This window comes from Rhineura floridana, chromosome 18, assembly GCF_030035675.1.
Source record: "Rhineura floridana isolate rRhiFlo1 chromosome 18, rRhiFlo1.hap2, whole genome shotgun sequence".
Lineage (NCBI taxonomy): Eukaryota > Metazoa > Chordata > Lepidosauria > Squamata > Rhineuridae > Rhineura > Rhineura floridana.
Genome location: NC_084497.1, coordinates 21,835,035 through 21,852,109, shown reverse-complemented (window position 1 = coordinate 21,852,109; position 17,075 = coordinate 21,835,035). Strand labels below are relative to the sequence as shown.

The following is a 17,075-nucleotide window of genomic DNA, read 5'->3' as shown; positions in this document are numbered from 1 at the left end:
TTCTAGCTTGTTCTCTTAGTAAACTGAGAATTCTCACTGAGACCAATCTAGCAAACCATGGTTTCCAGAACCCAACTGTCTTTTCCGGTGTTCTTATTTGGTTAAAAAAGATTAATAGAGACATATTGCTGAAGCCATGGTTTGCACCGTGGGAGTCAGCCTCGTGAAACATGTACACACACACCACCCTTGTCTCATAAACCAGAGACTGAAACCCTGCTTTGAAGTCAGTTTGCAAACCATGGTTTATCAGGGAACCTTGCTTGCATTGGTACACATAACCTGAAGCCAAGTTAATGTCAGGAAGGGGAAAGGAGCACATCTTCACAAAGCTGACCTCAAACTGGCAAGCTGTGGTAATATAGCACATTTGTAATATGGTCAAAGCATTTCACATACATTTCTCAGTGATCCTTACAACAAAGGGTCCTGCAAGGTAAGCCTCCACTGTGTGCAGATAACAAATTAGGGGCCTGGGACAGAGGTAGTGGCTTGCCTCTACCTCTTCAGCCTCCCCACAGAGGTATTATACCTGAACTGAAATTTCAACCAAGGAGTTAAAGGTTCTTGCCTTTAAATCACTTCTAAACGTTTATCCCCCCCCCAGCTAACACTCATCTTCCCACTCTTTCAGAACCTGAGCCTTGACAGCTTGCACCACAAAAGCCAGGTGTGAAAGTGACTGTACAGGCTCGACAGCCATCTTTGCAGCATGATTACTAAATGTGCATATCACAAATTATCCCCTGGCTCATTTTCATAGTTGCAAAGATAACCGTCTGCCCAGGCATTGCATCAGACGGTCTGCCATGCATGGGGCTCTGCTTTAAATTCTTGACAGGGTTCGCAACCAGGATATGGCCTGAGGACGACACTATTATTAGATGGTATTTTTACATTATCGCTAAATAACCTGATAGGGAGAGAGTGAAGACACCTGTCAACAAGGCAGAAGGCACCCTCAGGAGGCATTTCACTTGAAGTCTGCTTGTCAAACATGCAGTACTTATTTTCTGCATTCAGGGGGGAAACGGGTGTACAGACAGCAGACCGCAAGCTTCCATTTTACCAGCAAGTGCATGGCTGATCAGCTGCATGCTTTCGATGGCCCTGGAAATTGCTGAACTCTCCCTTCTTCACGCTTCATTGTGCCGTATTGTTTTTCAATGTTTTCATAATCAAGGAGTCAAAACATTGCCCCCCTGTCTAACGTGCACAACAGCATAAGCCACGCATAGGCAGGAAAGGGCATGGGGGGGAAAGGTGGGGAAAAGGGCCCAACCAGAATTTAGCTCAGTGGCAGAGAACATGCCTCGGGTGCAGAAGGTTCCAGGTTCAATTCCGGGCACCTCCAGCAAAAAGGGTGAAGGAGCAGCTGATGGATGGATGGAAAGACCCCCGCCTGAGACCCTGGAAAGGCGCTGCCAGTCTGAGTAAGTGGACAAGTCAGTCTGACCTGCTAAGCTTCTTCTTACATGAACAGCAGCTGCATCCATCCACAAGCCACAGTAAATCTGCAAGGCCGTCATCTGGCACTTTCTGTTCATGTCAACACAGCAAGGTGACGCCTGCCCTGGGCCGCGCCATCCAATGCAGCTGCGCTGAAGCTGCAACTGATGGGCAGCTGCCACAGAAGCAGCCTTACAGGAGAGCGGCCCAAGCAGTCATGTTTTAATCAGACTCTCCTCCCTGCATCTCAAACTACTCCATTCCCCACATGGACACAAATCACATTTTCTACAGCAAGCGGGGGGGGGGGAGGAAAGGAGGGACCAAACTTTCTGCTCCTCGTGGGAACAGACTAAAGCCGCCCTATACCGAGTCAGACCATTGGTCCATCTAGCTCAGTACAGTCTGTGCTGACTGGCTGCAGCTCTCCAGGCTTTCAGGCAGGGAAACTTTCCCAGCCCTACCTGGAGATGATGCCATTGGGAGCTGAACCAATGACCTTCTGCACGCAAAGGAGGTGCTCCACCACAGAGCTACAGCCATTCCCGTCATGGACAGTGAGAATTTTTTCCCCAAGCTGTTCAATATTTCTCTGAAGAACTGCCCTACCGTACCATTCACCTGCATCACCTCCCCTACCATCCTGCTTGCTACCGATTAATCAGGTCTCCAGTCAAGGCACCCTATTAGCTGTACGTACAAACAAATTTCACGCACGTTGCGTCTTGTGGCTTTGACCGACTGCTCACCCACTCCAACAATCCCTTTCAAAACACGTACACCCTAATCACACTGCTGCGCTGGGTGCTTCCAGAAAAAGCAACATCATTTGATTTTAGGTTTGAACATGTGAATATGAGAGGGAGAGACACAACAGGTTGCTGAGCCAGCAACATATGGGAGAGGAACATTAGAACATTTCAGTCTTGACCCTGAGTGAATGGCCTGGAAGCAGAGCCGGATGCTGCAGCATTGCTGAAGGTAAGCAGGTATGGAATTAATCAGCCCTTCTAATGGGAGGTCTTAGGCAAGACTCAATTATTTTAACTAACACACACTCACTCAGTCTTGCTGATTTGCTGCATTCCCATCCTTTTAAGAAGTTTCACAATAAAAGGCCCATAAGAAACAGCATTTAAAAGCAGAAAGACACCATCACGTCTACATCCCAAGTGTCAAGCTAGCATTACTCCCAAATCAGTTTATGATGCGTAGATTCACCCTGGTATGTCTTTACTAGGTTCTTCACAAGGTCACAGATGTGCTACTATTTGTTTTATTGATAATACTTCCAAAAACTAGGATAAGGCATAAATTGACATGAGTCCATATTTTCTTCCCCCGATATCTTCAGATAATAGGCAATCAGTGGTTTTTCACTATGTGGCTAAGCAAAGCTGCTATATTCAGAGGTAGCAGTCGATACAGAGATGAACTACCTCCACTGGGCCTTTCCTAGAAGCTTCCCAGATCCATTTGGCTGGGGAATACGTGCAGTAGGAAATGGACCCGATCCAACAAGGCAATCACTATGTTTTTGTAATGACAGCCTGGTGGGGCTTCATTGCACAGAAGCAATTTGCACCCAAGCCTTCCACAAGCAAACTCTGATCCACTATATCACCCTGGTTTCCTTGGGTTCAACATTGTTCTCAATACAAATCCATGTGCTAACAGATATTTGGTAGTTCACACCAGTTAAGGTTAGGGGGCACTGACTTAGCTTGCTGCAATCCTTCCAGTTGAAGGCTTCTCTTCAGGGCTGACTCCAGTTTTGAGGAATCAAAAACCCAAGTGCCCTCTGGTGGATCCCTATATCAAATGCCGCCCCGTCCCCCAAGTATTGGTGTGTCCTGGTAGGCTCACAGTAGTATGTCAAGTAGCTGCGAGCCACCATTTTGATTTCCCATAAGTTAAATTCACAGATCCAGATACCCTTACATTAAAAAAATATCCTGACATGCCCTGGGTGGTTGTCCCTCTTGGAGCTCTGACAGCTGTCCATGTATGACATGTGCCAACAGGAGACCTGCTTCTCTGAACCTCACACCATTGGCTATTGCCCTGGCTATCTATGGCATTGGCCACATAGCCATACACCACTGAACACAATTATGCAAGCATGTTTGGGGGGGGGAAATGGGGTAGGTCTATTTCCTGTCCTCTCACACACAGGAACACAGGAAGCTGCCCTATACCTAAATCAGATGATTGGTCCATCTGGGTCAGTATTGTCTGCACTGACAGGCAGTGGCTTTCCAGGGTTCCAAACTAGGTTCTCTCCCAGGCCTAGCTGGAGATGCCGGGGGATTGGACCTGGGACCCTCTGTTCTGCTGGTGAGCTACGGCCCTTCCCCTCACCTTCTCTCTATCAAACCAAAACAGTTTTTTTTAATGACAAAGTGAGCCATTAGTTACAACAGTAAGAAACAAAAGCCTGTCTAGTCCCCATCACATAAATTTAAAAAGGGGGGGGGAGAGGAAACTACACAGAGCAATTCCAGGCCATCTCCAGTGTATGGTGCCAAAAAGAAGCCAATCCATTCTGACATAACAGCTGTACACAATGTTAGATTAATTAAAATAAAATGCTAACCCACATCACATACAAGCAATGTGCTGAACCTTTCTGACAAGAACCATACCAGCATTTCGTCAAAAAATGATGTACAAATTTAAAGAACAAGTGGACTGGTTACACAAATGCAACAGTCAATTGAAGGGGCTATGGAAGCATGTGGGCAAACAACTGCCTGTGTTTGGAGGGAGGGGAGGAGGAGGAGGGGGGGGAGGGAGGGGGAGGGAGGGGGGGGAGAGAGAGAGAGAGAGAGAGAGAGAGAGAGAGAGAAGCCCCACACTATAAACTAGGAGAAAGCACACAAAGGAAGTGGCAAGAGGGAGAGATTACGTCAGCCCTCGCCTCAATTCATAAATGCAAACCACAGAACAAGGCAAATTCTGAACGACCTCCCTCTCAGGAATCCTGCTTAAAAAAAGGGAATGCACAAACATCAATTGAGGACTTTAAAAATATGCCACTAAACAGCACACGCTGATGCATCAACTTTCTGCAGCCACAGGGAGGGAGGGGGGAGAGGAAGAGAGAGAAAAGAGGGAGAAAACCCCACAGTGTAATCTCAGTCAATTCTGTCCTGCAGCCAGATCAAATAACATTTGAAGAACTGTCCACCAAGTGCAAAGAGCCTGCCCAAGTCGAGTAACAATCAGCACTGAGGAATCCTGGATTCAAAAAACACTCTCTCTCACACACACATACACACACACAGAGGTCCCAGAGATTTCTTATCAAACAGCAGACTCCTAAATTACACCGGGGGGGGGGGGGGAGAGGTGGATCCAAATGAAAGTCTCAACGTTTTCAAATTGCTGTTAAGGAACTTGTTTCTAGAAAAAAATGCTATCTGTGCAGTGAAAAGCATGGGCTGCCTTTAAAGAACAACTCACCCCCACCCCCAAAATTGCAGAGCTGGTTGCAAGCCTTGAACTAATTGCCCAGAGATCAATGCCCTTACGCTGCAATTATGTACCCTCAGTCTTCTAAGACTTTAAATCCTGCTTAAATTAACTTTTCTCCAGAAAAACACCACTAGAAAATACAGTATCTCTAACTATTGTCTGTCCACAATTTAAAAAAAACATTATGAATAACAAAAATATAAATTAGACTTCACAACTACAATCTCCAAGCTGCCTTTCTCTGCATGGGCCCAGTTGCAAGTGGATGGAGGCCCCTGTCAACTGCCATTTGGGTTCATCTATCATTAAAACTGACAAACTGAGACTCAATCCTGACAAGACTGAGATGCTGTTGGTGGATGGTTTCTCTGATCGGATGGTGGATATATACCCTGTCCTGGATGGGGTTACACTCCCCCTAAAGGAACAGGTGCGTAGTTTGGGAGTCATCTTAGACTCTTCCCTCACACTTGAGGCTCATGTAGCCTCGGTGGCCCGGAATGCGTTCTACCAACTTCGGTTGGTAGCCCAGCTACGTCCCTATCTGAGTAAGGAGGACCTCTCATCAGTGGTACATGCTATGGTAACCTCGCGTCTGGACTACTGCAATGCGCTTTACGTAGGGCTACCTTTGAAGACGATTCAGAAGCTACAGCTAGTGCAAAATGCAGCGGCCAGACTGCTAACAAGAACTAAGCAGTCTGAGCATATAACACCTGTGCTAGCCCGTTTGCACTGGCTTCCAATATGCTTCCGGGCCAGATTCAAAGTGTTGGTACTTACCTATAAAGCCTTATACGGCGCGGGACCACGATATCTGTCGGAACGCCTCTCCCGATATGAACCGGCCCGTACACTACCGTCTACTACGAAGGCCCTTCTCCGGGTTCCGACTCATAGGGAAGCCCGGAGAGTGGTGACAAGATCTAGGGCCTTCTCAGTGGTGGCCCCCGAACTATGGAATGGTCTCCTCGAGGAGGTGCGCCTGGCGCCGACACTATCATCTTTTCGGCGCCAGGTTAAAACCTTTCTCTTCTCTGAGGCATTTTAATTCCTGTTAATTCTAAATTATTATATTTTGATTTTAGACTGTACAGTTTTGTGTACAGTTTTGTGTTATTTTTATTGTATTTTTTAATGTTCACCGCCCAGAGAGCTGTTGCTAGTCGGGCGGTATATAAGCTTAAATAAATAAATAATAAAAACCCTATATGGCTGAAAGGAGGCCATCCAATCACACATAACACACAACACCTCATGCAAGGCAAGGCCACATGGCCTCTAGAGAAACTGGAAACCAAATCTCAAACGTAAGAACAAAAACAGAGCTGGTTTCTGTCTCGGGGAAACAAAAAGTGGTTGAGCAGGTCCCCCTGTCACGTCAACCAAGAGTTGAGTAAATATTATAGAAAAGAGCCCCTTTTAGACTGAGCTGGGCACTAATTAAAAAAACCCACACACATAAAAGGCGTTCCACTACACACTTCTGCTCACTTCAGCAAGTAGAGTAAAAGATCCCCCTCCACACACACACCCAAAAAATAAACAAGAAAATCCGCAAGGCAAACTTCTCTTGCATTTTTTTTTAATCAAAGCAAGTTTTTGAAGTTCCACCTTGCTTAGCACATTAGTTAAGCTTGGATGGGGGCAGAAATATAGGGAATAAAATATAAAAACAACGGAAATAAAAATACCCTGGCCAAAAAAAAGGGGGGGGCTTGTAACCTTAAAGTGTTCTGGAAGGGTGCCCTGGGCCAATAAAAGCCAACACGCCACCTACCAAGTATATCTGTGTTTTCTTGAAATTATTCCCCCACCTCTTCTAAGCTATTGCAAATTAAGTGGAAGGAGTCAAGTGTTTTTTTTCCTACTCAGCTGGTGATGCATTTAGTGTGGTTTTTTTATTAAGTTATTCTCTAAGCGACACTGTAAGAGCAAACTCAACTTGATTTTGATCTCCCTGCTACTTTATTCAAACACGCACACACATACCCTTCAAGGCAAATATCACTGTAGCCAATCCAGGGGGAAGAGAATCCCACATATGCAGGTGCGAACCCCAAGCTCAAGCTGTGGATTGTGATCTCCCATCTCCACACAAGGATCCAAGATGTAAGCAAGTCTTTGGGGGGGAACCCCTCAAAAAGTACAAACCAATGGGCCAGCCAGCCCCCCCCCTTTAAGTAAACCCCAGCGCAGGCAACACAGTCACTCACCCCAGCCAGCCTTGGACTTTCCGCTCTGGAAGAACAACAAGGAGGCGGCTTCCTGGCGAGAGGGGCCAAGGCAACCAGCCTGCAATCACAGCAGCTGTTTCAGTCTGACCCCAGCGGACCTCGCGCTGCTTCTCCAGGGCATGCAGGGGAGGAGGGGGAGGTTGCTGCTGCTGCTGCGTTCAATCCCACATGCAATGCCCATGGAGGAGGAGGAAGGGGGGAAGAGGAAGGGGAAAGAGAGAAAGCAAAGAAGGGGACCAGAGGAGCGCGCACGAGAGAAAGATGCACTGGGCGAACAAAAGGAGGCCCCCGCTTCACTGCAGCGCCGCTGCTGGGCCAGGCAGTGATGCGGGCGAGGAGAGAAGGAGCGGCGGCGGCATTGCCCGGGCCGGAGAAGGATCCGACTGGAGGTAGCCGCGGCGGCGGCAGCAGCAGCAGCTCCCTGCCTCCCCGGGCCCCTCCGCGACACATCCACCAGCAGCCCCGCTTAACTGCCGCTCCTCGGTTGCAGCCACCTCCACATGCCTCTGTGTGACCCAGTCGCTTTTGCTTTCAACCCAGACACCAGGAGAGGGGGAGAGCGAGCGAGCAGCACAGCCGCCCAAAGCCAGCAAGCGGCGGCGCGAAGGAAAACCCGGAACGGAGTCCTCCACCACCACCACCCTGGCGCTGCTGCCGCCGCCGCCAACCCAGGGCAAAACGGCAGGAGGGCAGCCCGGCGAGGACCACCGACTCACAGGAAGATGCCTCGGGCTCACGGGCCACTCGACCTCCTCGCCCACAGCGCCTGCCTGCTGCTCTCTCTCCCCACACACACACACACCTCCTCCGAACTGGAACAGGGAGAAGCTGGCCGGGTGATTGATGGCGGCTCTTTAATAGCGTGGTCAGCTAGAAAATGCATCTGCAAGCAAGTTATTAAAGAGGCAAAGCATCCCCGCGAGTGATCTGCCGCTTGCTCACATCCGAGATGCAGCAGCACCACCAGGAATATTAATGCAAAAGCAAAACCTCCTTCTTCCTCCACTCTCGCCCCCCCCCACGCCCCGCTCGCTTCTTTCTCACAAATGCAGATCAAACACACACAGGCACCGGAGGAGACGCAGATCAAAGAGCTGAGAGGTGGAGGAACATTTAAAGGGGAGAGAAGGGAGGGGGGGCAAATAATGCCGGGGTTGGAAAAGGCAGGAGATGCCAATTCATGGGCACACGCAGGCATTAATGATTACCCAGAAGGATTGGGTTGCAGTTGATTCAACCAGTAAGCCATTTTGTTAAAATCCACCTACACCACCAGCCACCCTTTTTCCACAGGAGAATAAAGATCCATCTGCCAAGGCGGGCTCCCTTTTAACGTGTGATTTGGGGGGGGGATTCATCTCATGCGCACCTTGCCAGTATTGTTTTCAAACAAAATATTTGGTATCACACGGGAATAAAAAGCCTTCAGATCACCCCTGCCCAAACTCATTAATGCAATAATTATGAAGTAATAATATAGTTTGGGATTCGCAGCTATCCAAAATTACAGATGCTTTTACCAACATACATGCATTCCCTATACTGCAAATAATTGGGTGTTAGAACAAATTAAACCAGAACTACCACTAGAAGCTAAAATGACGAAACTGAGGTTATACTTTGGACACATGAGAAGACATGATTCACTAGACAAGACCATAATGCTGGGAAAAACAGAAGGGAGTAGAAAAAGAGGAAGGCCAAACAAAACATGGATTGATTCCATCATGGAAGCCACAGACCTGACCTTCCAAGATCTGAACAGGGTGGTTCATGACAGATGCTCTTGGAGGTCGCTGATTCATAGGGTCGCCTAACAAAAACAACAACAAGGTATCTACCACTGAAACCCACACAACTGCCCAAACAGCTGACAGGTTAGAGAAGAAGTTAATTCACATAAGCTCGTGCTCAGTATCCAGGTTTCATATTTATTATTTGTCAGCTGGAATATTGTGTTTTGCATTGCTGTGCTCTGAGTCCAAGCTCGAAGCCTTAATCTATTCTACAGCGGAGACAAGCAGCTGCCTAAACCACCAACCCAGATAATGAAGTCTAACACCCCTGCCACCCTGAAAGACTGCCCTGTGATCAATACGCTCAGAAGGCGACTGTGTACTGCAAGCTCTGCTCCCTTGAAAGATCAGCGCCGCACATTAGCTTCTCAATGGGAGCCCATCCAAGGGGAATGTGCTCATTGAAAATAAGCTTCATAACCAAGAGGCTCAGTGATGGAACTGCACCGGCTGGAGCCAAAAAAAATCAATCCCAGAGTCAAGCTACAAAAGCCGACATTGCATTTAGCCACTCTTTCCAATTTTTTAATCAAGTGTGGCCTGCCGCACAGCAAGCCACAAGAAGGACAGATCGCTCCAGCCACTGCTTGATGCAGTGCTTGCCTCCCAGCGATTCCAGAAGAATATTGTACGTGTAATATGGCAGAAAACAGGCAAATATGAATGACAGCCTTCTGCAGTTGCATTATATATATGTTTCTGCTGCAGTAAACCTCAGATTTAACTTTTTCTACAAACCCACAGACACACACGAGGGTATAGTGGTCATTTTGACAATGAGAAAAAACAGGGTGGATCCAAAACAAACAGCTGCGCAAGAGGGATAAGAACATCATAAGAGCCTACTGGATCAAGCCAGTGGCCCATGTAGTCCAGCATTCTGTTTTCTTAGTGGCCAACCAGCTGCCTATGGGAAGCCCGCAAGCAGGACCTGAGCGCAACAGTGGTTTTCCAGCACCTGGTATTCAGAAATATTTACTGCCTCTGGTTGTGAAAGCACAACACGGACGTCAGGGTTAGTAGCCATTGATACCCTTATCCTTTCCATGAATTTGTCTAATCCTCTCTTAAAGCCATCCAAACTGGTGGCCATCACTAATTCCTTTAAGAGCAAATTCCATGGTTGAATTATGTGCTCCGTAAATAAGTCCATTCCTTTGTCTGCCCTCAAGCTCCCACCATTCAGCTTCACGGGGGTTATGACAGAGAGGGGGAAAACTTTTATCTAGCCACTTTCTCCATACCATAGAGACAGAAGTGCTGAAACCAATATGGCAGGGATGGGGGATCTGTGGCCATCCAGATGTTGTTGGACTCCCATCAGCCACAGCCAGCATGCCCAGGGATGATGCAAGTTGTAGTTCAACAACATCTGAGCAACCACAGCTCCCCCATCCCTGAACTTTGGAATGTACAACAATAGTTTATTTATTTATTATTTATTTATTTGATTTATATCCTGTCCTTCCTCCCAGTAGGAGCCCTGGGAGCCCAATAATAATTGCTGTTGTTGTTATTTTCATTTGTTAGTCACCTAATATCAAACAATCTCTAGGTACTTAACAACAGATTTAAAGCATACACAAATTTAAAACAAAAATCATAGATAAAAACACACACAATCAATACTACTTATCATCAAATAAGAAGCAGGAATAATTAGGACAGCACACATCAAGGGCCAAAGGTCTGAATGAAGAGGAAGGTCTTCATCTGGCTCCTAAAGATGGACAGAGAAGGCACCAAGCATGCCTTCCTAAGGAGAGTATTCCACAGCTGAGGGGGAGGTCACCATTGAAAAGGCCCATCCTCATATTGCTTACCCTCCAAGCCTCCCATGGAGGAGCACACAAAGAAGAGGCTCTGATGACGAATGCAGGGTCCTGGTCAGTTCAAATGGGGAGAGGTGGTCCTTGAGATATTAAGGTCCTAAGCCACATTGAGATATTGAGGTCCTGAATTCATCCCAGTGCCACAGCCACATGGTGAGAGGGCATCTCACCCACCTCCAGGAGAACCTTGAAAAATAAAGAACACGCCAGGAGGTGGTGTGTTGCGGTCTCACCATTTGTCTACAGTGAATAATTCCCAGGGGCTCTTGAATAAAAGGGGACCGCATTTGACAAAGGAGGCTCTACTCAGCTATTTCAGGTCAGGAACACCAATCCTATCATCTGTCAACAATGTGTAAGGGTCTCCCCTCTTAACGCTAGTTTCCTTGTAATGCTTGAAACTATTACTGACTGTTTCCAATGACAACTAAATTGGACCAAACGCAGCAACCAGAAGAGGAATGCTGTGTTTATAGGGTCTCTTTCGGGTGCAGAGGGGCCCTCAAGTTGACTCAGAGAGTGACAGAGCCTTTTCCTGCAGCAGTCAAGTCAGTAATCAAGGAGCAGCGGGAATGCAGCCCCTTTGTGATATCTCGGACGAGATATTTAGGACAGTCTTTTGACAGAAAAAGCTCGCAATCTCTTATGGCAGCTTCATGACTCCTCAATATTACAAGGCTGCTTTTGTTCTCCTGGCTAGGATGTCTGAAATGATGTTGGGGTTCTGGAGACACTTTCTAAAATGGGGGGTGCACAGAGAAAGAACCGTATTAGGCAATATAAAGTCGCATAGTCCTAAACCAGCATCAGCTCCCCAAGAGGGAAAAAAGAAAGAAAAATAAGCTCTGAAGGTTAAGCAACAAGCCAATAACATGGCCTCCCCACACACAACTTGTAGGATTGGTATCACAGCTAACATGAAATTCATAAATCACACTGCTATGGCCACACCTGGACTCCAGAATGCCCTGCTAAAAGACGCCCACTCACTCTCTGATGGCCTGCCCAGCTGTTAATCTCCCAGATCTGTTAAATGAAGTATTTGATCTACAAATCCCCTCTTGATTTTGGATTTTATTGTTGGTTGCAACAAGCTGATTCAACTGTAAGATGCCTTGAACATTCATGTTAATGGGAAGGCTGGATTTTAAAAATAAACAACATACTTCTGATGGGTACGCTGAGGGATCGCACATGACTGGTCCAAGGTTATCCAGAGAGCTTCATGTCTAAATAGGGAACAGAGCGCACATTTCAATTCAATAAAGCACTGTCCTAGTTCAACACTTTTATCTGCTATACCAAACTGGCCCCATGCGCCACTCAGGTATGAATCAAGACTCCCCCATTAGTTTTTTAGATTCAGGACTGACATGCTTGGCCATTTGTGCGTCCAAAAAGACAAGTGAGGCAAATGAATTAGCAATCTACCCTCAGATGAGGATGGCGATGATTAATACTTCTTAGTAGCTTCCCTCACCAAAGCCACCCAGAGTGACTGACAATGACAAAAAACATTAAAACCAAGTCTAACAAACTTCCAGTAAACCTTAAAAACACAGCTGGTCTTGCAAAACCTGCCACACTAAAGGAAGCCACCAGTACCTGAAGCCCTTCAAATTATGCCCAAATATTAAGAGTAAAAGGAAGGGTTTTGCCTGGTGGCTAAAAATAAAGTGATAAGGTGAAAAATGGCTAACACGTGTATGAATGAAAGTAAGTCAGCTCCTCAAACCAGAGTCACAATTTACACAGTTTTCTACCTAAAATCAGATTAAAATTAAACTAGCTGCAAGGGAGGGTGACCCGACTAAAAAAAGGGATCCACATTCCTCAGAGCACTACAGAAGAATGCAATCATATATGCTAGGAGCGAACATCGGCAGACAAAAGTTGTAGGTCATTTAATAGCCTGTAGGGCTTATGTTTCAAGAGCAATACCCTTAAAACATGCGGAGTGAAGGCCACTCCGAATCCAGAACAGAGAGAAATCCAGGCCGTGTTTCAGTGCAGCCTCCATTTATCAAAACAACCCTGTCATGTTGAGTACCATTAACAGATAATGAAAGGAGACAAGGGATGCAGTTACAAGCAAAGCACTCAGCCTTGTACAGGCCTAAGCATGCAGCCAAGCGAGCTGACATCTGACTTTATTATAAGCATTATAATTAAATAGAATACCTAGTTTAAGTAACATTAAGGTTGTGACACAAACCAACAAAAGCTGGGGAAATTCAAAGTTAAAGCTTTGACACACTGTCATTAACTCCTGCTATTTGTAGGAGAGGGGGGAGAGAGCAAGAGTGCATTTTTGAATAAGATAATGTGTGTGTTTGAGAGGGGAGAAAAACCTAAACAAGCAAACACCGCTTGCTTTAAAGACTGAGAAGTCACCTATAACTTTAAATACTCCTCATTCTTGATGTGTTCATTCAGTAGTTTTCAAACCTGGGCTTCCTTGCAAGGTTATTTGGGGGAGGGGGGAGGTCCCTCAACCAAGAACGTCAGTAAATGGCAGACAAGCTTCCTTGAAAGACAGCTTGCCTGCACCCACCAATCTTCACCGGCATGTAACATAGAGGTGAGGGGAAGTATTCAGCCTGTTCTAAGGTGAACTCTCACAGTTCACACGGGGTAACCAATAAAATCAGAGGCCCAGTAAGGTTTTCACAAGAATTCACAAGAACTGAGGCTTAGTCTACACATGTCTTGCAGCAGAATGAGACGGGCAGAGTGAACTGTACTATTTCAGGCTACAAATAGGATTAAGGGATCACATCTGTTAATATTCCTCTGTGAAAAACCTCCCTGCAAGTAGAAAACTCTCCGATGTGCTAGCATTCTACTTGCCGGGAGTATTTTATGGAGCAAGGAGTATTTTACAAATGGGGATCGGTCAAGAATGTAATCTCCTCCACTCCATCTGCAATGTGAAGCGCTACAAACATAGAAAGCTGCCTTCTACTAAGTCTCTCTAGCTCAGCACTATCAACACTGACTGGCAGCAGCTCTCTGTGATGACCCAGGCAGGAGCCTTTCCCAACCCCACCTGGAGATGCCAGGGATTGAATATGGGACCTTTCACCTATCCAGAATTCTGTCACCTCATTCTCTTGCAAACAAAGATTAAGTCTGGGGTTCTGTTGCAGATGTGCCGTATCAACGTGGAAAGGCGTCCTTGAAGGCAAAAATGTTTGAAATCCACTGGATTAGACAAACACAGTGCACCACATCACGGAAGCACAGACCAGCCCACAAAAACATTCAATAGTTTGCAAGGAGGTGCTACTTTCCAGTTTTCAGAGAGCACAGAAATAATTTATATCCTCTTGCAAGAGCTTTAGTACACCTAAAGAACATTAAATGGAGATATACCGCAAGATCTATTGGGTAACAGCCATTCTCAGAAATTCCTTCTGAGAGAATTAGCTCTTATCAAGGCATGCATAAATACTTCACCTACTAGACAAACTGTGCCAGGGAGGAGGAGGAGACAGCAGCTTAAAGGCTACCAGATAAACATACTTCAGCAGGCAAAACTAATTGTAAGAGCACTTTGCCTTATCGGAGACATCACATTAGAAATGCATTATTAAAATTTACTAAGCACTTAAAAGCTGAACAGGTCACTGGAGTTGGTGCTGGCAGGGTGGGAAGGAAATGGAATACGGGGGTGTAGAAAAAAAGATCACAGCTAACAACCTCTGTAGCCTTCAGAACTAATTTCACATGCTTTGTTTAGTGAACACAATTCGTACTAACTGGGGAGAAAGTTTGTTACATCCATTATCAAGAACAATAGAGACATGCTCTTGACAAACGTTGCTAAGAACAGGTTTGATGTGCTTTTTTTTTGTATGGCCTGGAATCTGACCAAGCAAACCTGCTCAACTCATATCATACAGAGCTTAGGGTGTGTCAAAAATTTACCTCCCTGCCTACAGTGAGGTTACATCTGATTCTACTTTAAAAATAAATAAATAAAAGAAGAATTTATTCCCCTGAAAGCTTTCCAATGTTCCTGGCCTGATCAGGGAAGACATTTTAAAATAAGCAGCTAGGCCTTCCCTTTGCTCTCATGAGTCACAGCTCAGTGGTAGAGCATCTGTTTTGCAAGCAGAAGGTCCCAGGTTCAATCCCCAGCATCTCCAGGTAGGGCTGGAAATGTCCCCTGTCTGAAACCTGGGGAGCCTCTGCCAGTCAGTGTAGACAATAGCTAGATGGACCAATGGTCCAACTTGGTATAAGGCACAGTACCCATAGTAATATCCAATATATAAAAATCACCAGATATTTACATATGCAGAGCATAATCCTATCCGTACCTCCACTTAGGCAACCTTTCCAGCACAAGCAGATTCTTGAGCCCTTGCTGTCCCTGAAAGGCAATAAGAGGAGAGCTGTTTCCTGCCCCTGGCAGATGGCCATGTGCCCTGCTTTGCTGAGGGCAGTCCTCTATTTGAAGGCCGGTCCAGTCCAACTCCGATAAAAAACTCCTAGGAAGAGAGAAAGGGGCCCTCGAAATTGCTCATCAGCAGTGAGCATACTGAGCAACCACACAGCTAACCTGCTCTTGGGTCTTTCTCACTGTGGTGAGATTAATGCATTTCTATTTAAATTATATTATTTCCAAATATGCATAGACAGATTTAAATCAGAACATGTGAATTGGTGTCCTCTTTTTTGTTGATGTATGTGGATAACCTACTGTGCCTCTCATAAATCCTTACCAGTTTTTCCCAATGCAGAATTAGATGTATTAAGATGTATTAATACAACTAGATGTATTAAGGCTTAGGTACACAGATATTTGGAGGAGAGACAGTGATCTGCCTCCAAGGTAGACAGTTCCAAAGTGCCTTATGATTTATTTATTTATATCCCTCCTTTCCTCCAAGGAGCTCAAGGTGGCGTACAAACATGGTTCTCCCACTTCCCATTTTATTCTCACAACAACCCTGTGAGGTAGGTTAGGCTGAGAGTCGGTGACTGGCTCGAGGTCACCCAGTGACCTTCGCGGCCAAGTGGGGATTTGAACCCTAGCCTCCCAGTCTGACACTAACCACTACACCACACTGGCCCTCATAAATAAAACCTCATACAAAAATATACAAAAGGGAACATTTCAAATAATCCAATAATTTGTTTAAAAAAACAATTAAGAACATAAGAAGAGCCTGCTGGATCAGGCCAAAGGGGGCTCATCTAGTCCGGCATCCTGTTCTCACAGTGGCCAACCAGATGCCTAAAAGCGGGACCTGAACGCAACATCACTCTTCCCTCCTGTATTTTCCCACTACAGGCATTCAGAAGTATAGCTAGATACCCCAATGGGAAGACCACAAGCAGGACCTGGACACAACAGCAGGGCTCTCCCCATCTGCGATTCCCAGCAACTAGTATTCAGAGACGTACTGCCTCCAACAGAGGAAGCGGAGCATAGCCATTGAGGCTAGCAGCCAATGATAGCCTTATCCTCCATAAATGTATCTACTCCTGTCTTAAAGCCATTCAAGCTGGTGGCTGTCAGTATTTCTTGTGGGAGTGAATGCCATAGTTTATTTATGTGCCGTATGAAGAAGGACTTTCTTTTATCTATCCTGAATCTTTAATACAGAAGAATCTTCAATACACCAGAAACACACAGCAGAAAACCAGAAGGTGCACCATTAACTAAAGATCCAATCCAGCTCTGGATCAGTCACCTGGCATGTAGCATTGCTGGTTTCACTTGTTACACTTTTATACGATCAGAACCCACAAACGTCTGCGTGGCTCTCCTATTCCACTATGAATGCCCTTCCTCCCTTTTCTGACTGATCGGCACAAGCTATATTCTGGGACCCAAGAATTCTGGCATACCTTAGTAGGCAGCCAAGATTGCCACCAATTCTGCCACAAGATATATCTGGGCATCATCTATGATAGAAAGTTTGGCACGTGGCTTCAAAGCTCAGTGCAACTGCAGGGATAAAAAGCCCCCCACACCACCCTTCTAAGAAGAAAGGGGGAGTGGGTTTGTTCCAGTAGTTGCACTGATCTTTGCAGATGCTGGAACCAATGACAGACTGGTTCCAATGGCCTCAAAAGCCCAGTATAAAGGTCTCTCATTTGGGGCTGGGCTAAACACCACAGTTGTATTTGATTAGAAGAAAGATGAGCCCACCATTGGCAAGCATATCTGTGGACCCTGACTATGGCTTGGCATGAACACTGGAGCTGTGATAACCACGGTCACCACTAACCATAGTTTGCCTTTTTAAAGCCAGAGATCAAAAGCAGCT

At 46.1% G+C, this 17,075-nt stretch overlaps 1 protein-coding gene across 11 annotated transcripts in view; it reads right to left on the bottom strand.

Moving 5' to 3' along the window:
- RERE (arginine-glutamic acid dipeptide repeats) overlaps positions 1-17,075 on the bottom strand; it is a 410,266-nt gene that overhangs the window by 310,528 nt on the left and 82,663 nt on the right. For 3 of the 11 annotated variants that reach the window (XM_061601791.1, XM_061601801.1, XM_061601802.1), the window contains exon 1: positions 7,143-8,169. The exons of 3 other annotated variants lie outside the window; for them this stretch is intronic. The gene's annotated coding sequence lies outside the window, so the exon portion shown is untranslated. Of the gene's footprint in view, positions 1-6,918; positions 7,094-7,142; positions 8,170-17,075 lie in introns of those variants that run through there. 5 more of the 11 variants (XM_061601793.1, XM_061601800.1, XM_061601803.1 and 2 more) reach the window with 5 other exon arrangements.